The 6,000-nt window shown below is 41.4% G+C and overlaps 1 long non-coding RNA gene across 1 annotated transcript; it reads right to left on the bottom strand.

Moving 5' to 3' along the window:
• Positions 1–841: 841 nt before the first annotated feature.
• LOC118964678 lies at positions 842–3,020 on the bottom strand. Its single transcript, XR_005051882.1, has 2 exons — positions 2,962–3,020; positions 842–2,320 (listed from the first exon to the last, which is right to left on the bottom strand). It is a non-coding gene; the product is annotated as an uncharacterized LOC118964678 (long non-coding RNA).
• Positions 3,021–6,000: the final 2,980 nt, after the last annotated feature.

Raw genomic sequence — 6,000 nt, 5'->3', positions numbered from 1 at the left:
TATGTGACGCGCCAGGCTGGTTTTCATTGTACCGTGGCTATTCCATGTAGTATGTTTCTTTGTAAACATTTAGCATTTGTGACTGTTTTGCACTTTGCACTTTTGCCTATTTGTGCTGGAGGTTTGACGCAGCTGCGTTCATCTGCTGTTTGCTCCTGCGTAAAGAAAGTGTGCACCTGTTCACAACTCTCTGCTCTCCTGCACCTGATGTTGCTACCAGTATGCACACCTTGACACCGGGTAGCCATTTGATTAGCTGTTCAGGAGTTGTAGTGGCTTCCTTTCCTTTTTAACATAGCCACTGCCCAAGCCTGAAGCGGGGTTGTTTCGTACGCATACAGTCCACACTCAAGGTTTCCCAACGGCCAAATATTCAATGAGATCCAGGAATATGGTGCAACAAAAATGTTTTATTCTTCTTATATCTAACACAAACATGATTCTCCAATCAACTTAAAGCATAGATTACTTGATATGGAAAATACATAATATGACCTGTTTGTATGTCTGTATGTCTGTCCTGCCTTTATCCTAACACACTTAAACACAGTACAATGAATGGGCAAGGGGGGGGGGGGGGGGGGGCAAAAACTGAGTTACACTAACAAATGAATATATCTCAATCAGGTAAATATAAATCAAAGGTACGTACCTAATATTTCATCATGTACATTAATATTTCATATATTTACACAAATGTACATGGAGCTCGGTATGTTCAGTCTTTTATACAAATATGTCCAAATCGGCTCTAACGTACAGGCCCCTAATTGACTGCACTGAATGCACAACAATTACTTAATATTCAAACGTAGAGCCAATACACAAAACATTCTATACCAGAGCACTATTACAGTTCATAGCTATATACAAATATACAAGGTGCCATATAGGAAAATAGTCCATAGATCTCAGTCTGAGTTGAAGTGTAAAGGTGTTCAACTTCCAAAAATGTCAAGAGTTTGACGTCCAAAAATGTATGACTATGACAAAGAATGTAAGAGTACGACATCAACGAATCAGAGGTGCAAGTGATTCTAAGATGGAGCACTGTGTGTGTGTGTTTGTGTCACTCCGTCGCCTCAAGGAGCAGACAGAGTTTATTGATAGGTCTCTGTAAAATATTGGTCTTAGTCTTAACCATGACTCTCCGGACAAGACCTTTGGCCCCTGGCAACGACTCCACCATACGCCCCATTAGCCAAGAGTTCAAGAGTTCCTTGGGGCGGTGTCATCGACGATGACCAAGGTCACCAGGACTGAAGTTTCTCTTCGTTTTTTTCCACTTGTTCCGCTCCTGCATAAGTGGAAGATACTCCCTGATCCATCTCTTCCAGAAGAGGTCAGTGAAATATTGTACTTGCTCACATCTCCTTTGCGAGTATAGGTCACTTCTCTGGAATAGTCCTGGTGGCAGGACTGGCTTTGCTTTGAGATGAAGCAGATGGTTCGGAGTCAGGGGATCTAGATCATTATGGTCATTTGTTACAGTTGTGATTGGTCTGACGTTCATAATCGCCTCAACTTCACACAAGGCAGTCTGCAAAGCCTCATCATCCAGTACTTGTTCTTTAAGGACTGAATAGAGGATATTTTTCACCAGTCAGATCACCCACCTCCCATATCCCCCCATGGTGGGCTCCAGAGGGAGGTTTGAATGACCATGTCACTCCTTCCTTCAGTAATTCATTTTGAATGTTGTTGTGATCCAGCTCTTTGAGCTTCTCCTAGCTCTCTGTGTGTTCCAACAAAGTTGGTGCCATTGTCTGTTCTGATACTTGTTACTGGGCCCCTTCGACAGATGAACCTGCACAGGGCATTGATGCAGGAATCAGTATCTAGATAACTAACTAACTTCTAGATGGACAGCTCGACTCAGAAGGCAAATAAAGATCACACCATACCGCTTCACATGAACGCGGCCTCGCTTTTAGCTCTATGGGGCCGAAGTAATCTATTCCCACTTGGGTGAAAGGTGGAAAATCAGGTGACACCCGATCTTGCGGAAGGGCGGCCATCTTCTGTTCTCCAGCTCTAGCTTGCATCCGCCTGCAGAAGACACAGCTCTTAAGGATCTTCCTTGCTAAGGAGTTGGCACACGGTATCCAATATTGCTGGCGAAGTCTAGAAAGCATGTGAGAGGCCAACCTGCTCATGGATGTGGAGTAAGATCAGTCTGGAGATGTAGGAGTCTTTGGGCAGGATCATAGGATTCTTTAGTTCCGTAGGCATAGCAGCTTTGCTTAATCTTCCTCCCCCTCTCAGAATGCCATTGTCAATAATTGGATCAAGTTTACAGATTGAGTGTAACGGTTTTCTTCTGGGGAAAGAGAGGCGGACCAAAATGCAGCGTGGTTAGTTTTGTGCATCTTTAATAAAGATGAAAGTACAAGAATCTACAAAACAAGAAACGTGAAAACCTAAAACAGCCCTATCTGGTGCAAACACAGAGACACGAACAATCACCCACAAAAACCCAACACCAAACAGGCTACCTAAATATGGTTCCCAATCAGAGACAATGACTAACACCTGCCTCTGATTGAGAACCATATCAGGCCAAACATAGAAATAGACAAACCAGACACACAACATAGAATGCCCACCCAGCTCACGTCCTGACCAACACTAAAACAAGGAAAACACACACGAACGATGGTCAGAACGTGAAAAACGTAGTTTTCTTTGTAGCCTCGTTTGAATGTTGCGGTTGCGCACATTTGTACGGAATGGGGTGAGTTTACGTTAAAAACAACTCTCTCTAGACAATGTTTTGATTTGTTGCAAACGTTAGCTTGTTAGCTAGCTAACTGGCTAGCCACCTAATATAATTATCAGAACATATCTGACAACGTTCAGTTTAACTGTAGACAACTTTTTATTCACCGTAATAGGAAAATGAACACATTACAAGGTCATTACTAACAAATTATTTACAAGTATGGCGACCTGCTAACTTACAATCGTTGTCATGAAAGCAGTGCATTTCTGTCGGCTTTAGAACTTGCTCTCGCATCAGGTTACCATGACAACGATTGCAACAAAAAGGTCAAAGTTGAATGTTCTTGCTTGGTTGCGGCAAGCAATGGCAATATAACATGCAAATGGAGCTTACATTGGGGGGAAAAATGTGGCTGTTTGAAATGGAGCCATATAAACATTGCCCAGTTCTTTTTTGTTGTTGTTTTTGTCAGGCAACATACTGCAAGTCCTATGTGAATTCCAATCCTGGTGTTGTGCCCCACATTCAGCCAAGTGGAAACAACAGACTGCTGCAACCTGATTGGCTGAATACAATACGCAGTGGAGGAAAAAGTACCCAAATGTCATACCTTAATAGAAAATGACTCAAGTAAAAGTGAAAGTCACCAGTAAAATCCTACTTGAGTAAAGGTATTTGGTTTTAAATATACTTAAGTATCAAAAGTAAATGTAATTGATAAAATATACTTTAGTATTGAAAGTATAAGTATACATCATTTCAAATTCCTTATATTAAACACACCAGACGGCACCATTTTCTTTTTTTTCCTCAACTAGCAGCTTCATTAAAAATTACCCGCAAACACGAGTCTCAAGTCAACAGTGAAGAGGTGATTCCGGAATGCTGGCCTTCTAGGCAGGGTTCCTCTGTCAAGTATCTGTGTTCCTTTGCCCATCTGAATCTTTTATTTTTATTGGCCAGTCTGAGATATGACTTTTTCTTTGCAACTCTGCCTAGAAGGCCAGCATCCCAGAGGTGCCTCTTCACTGTTGGCATTGAGACTGGTGTTTTGCAGATACTATTTAATGAAACTGCCAGCTGAGGACTTGTGAGGCATCTGTTTCTCAAACTAGACACTCTAATGTACTTGTCCTATTGCTCAGTTGTGCACCGGGGCTCCCACTCCTCTTTCTATTCTGGTTAGAGCCTGTTTGCGCTGTTCTGTGAAGGGAGAAGTGCACAGAGTTGTACGAGATCCTCAGTTTCTTGGCAATTTCTCGCATGGAATAGCCATCATTTCTCAGAATAAGAATAGACTGACGAGTTTCAGAAGAAAGATCTTTGTTTCTGGCCATTTTGAGCCTGTAATCAAACCCACAAATGCTGATGCTCCAGATACTCAACTAGTCTAAAGAAGGCCAGTTTTATTGCTTCTTTAATCAGAACGACAGTTTTCATCTGTGCTAACATAATTGCAAAAGTTTTCTAATGATTGTAAAGGTTTTCTAATGATAAACTTGGATTAGCTAACACAATGTGCCATTGGAACACAGGAGTGGTTGCTGATAATGGGCCTCTGTATTCCTATGTAGATATTCCATTCAAAATCAGCTGTTTCCAGCTACAATAGTAATTTACAACATTAACAATGTCTACACTGTATTTCTGATCAATTTGATATCATTTTAATGGACAAAAAAATGTTTTTTTCTTTCAAAAACAAGGACATTTCTAAGTGACCCCAAACGTTATTTTTTTTAAATGCTGCAGCAACCCCACTTCCCGCAGCTATGGTAAACACTGCTGCTGTTGTTGTCAACAAGGGATTTGAAGGGATCCAGAGGGGATTGATGGAGGAAAGACATGCCAAGTGCAAGACTGCACTCTGCTGCTGCAGATTGATAGAAAAAGGGGGTAAAAGTAGGTCAAAGAGAGAAAGAGACAAAGGGAGTGAGAGAGGGAGAGGATGAGGGATATGCCTTGGAAGCCTATTTTTTTTCCAATTCTCCTGCATTTGAAATGGAAAATCCCCCCACCATGTTCCAGTGTCAATCCTGTGGAAGAAATAGCTGCCAATTAAGAACTACTTTCTCATGAGTTAAACCTACTTCAGATGTAAATATCGAGGGCAAGCTGTCGAGCTCGGCTGAAAGTGGTGGAGGAAAGGGAGATTCATTGAGATGAGATGACAGTGCAGAAGCAGGCTCCGCTCTGATATACTGATATCAATGACATCATTCTCACTGCTCGAGAGCTGAGTGGGCGATGCATGACTGTAAGGATAGGTCATTCAGCATTTTGAGAGTCAGTTGACCCAGCCAGCTGTCATGTTTTATATATGAATTATAAGTGTGTAATAGATGTAGGGCCATCAGGACTCATAATCCAATCACAGCTATACTGGTTTGATGGAGACTCTATCAGATCAGGCCTGCTGAGACGGGCAGTGTCCCACTTCAACTGGATATTCTAGGCTTAGAACAACTGTGTCCTATTTGGTTTTTCATTTCTTGATGCATTTTAATTTGTCTGTCTGTCGTTACAGTCATGCAGTCTAAGACGTCAGAAAAATAAAATGTATTAGCCGCTGATATTGTACAATCTATTATATTATTTGTTTCTGCCATTAGGATTAAATTGCATTTTGATGTGGTAGGTAATTTGACCTGTTTTAGACCTCTATTTAACATTAATTGACCCCTGACATCTAAGGGTGGTTGACCGTTGCATAACAGTGGCATTTAAAATACATCTCAACACTTCTGCCAAGTGTTATAATCAGAGTGATGAGTTTACAAGGCCAGTGTTATGAGAGGGAGGGTGAGAGATGCACTGTTACAATACAACCAGCAGAGGGCAGCATAAGGCACCAATGTCTCTGCAGCAGAAAGTTTATCTTTACATCCTTTTTATGGTACAGTTTTATTTTCTGCATATATGAAAGACTGTTAAAGAGGGCTGAACTTCCTGATTTAGCCTTGGTTTCAATTGTCCTTATTAGGAAATGTGACATAATGAGATTTGTGTTTTTGAGGTGTCCTTTAATGTGTGTGTGTGTGTGTGTTTGTGTGTGCGTGCGTGTTCGAATGTGGGAAGCGTTTGTACTTTCACTCAGCCAAAACATTACAAAGTTAGTCACTCACCCTTTTAGATAACTTGGAACAGTCTAACCAGGTCTTGTGTCTGGAAAGTAGCCGAGACTAGCTAGCAAGCTAGCCAATTTATATAGCCAATTAGCTTCAGCAGGCCGGAGTGATCTATGGGGCTAGTTAGGGACTCTAAATAAATTACATAAT

This window comes from Oncorhynchus mykiss, chromosome 5 (genome assembly GCF_013265735.2).
Source record: "Oncorhynchus mykiss isolate Arlee chromosome 5, USDA_OmykA_1.1, whole genome shotgun sequence".
NCBI classification, from domain to species: domain Eukaryota; kingdom Metazoa; phylum Chordata; class Actinopteri; order Salmoniformes; family Salmonidae; genus Oncorhynchus; species Oncorhynchus mykiss.
Note: the sequence above shows the minus strand (reverse complement) of the source record. Positions and strands in the feature narration are given on the sequence as shown.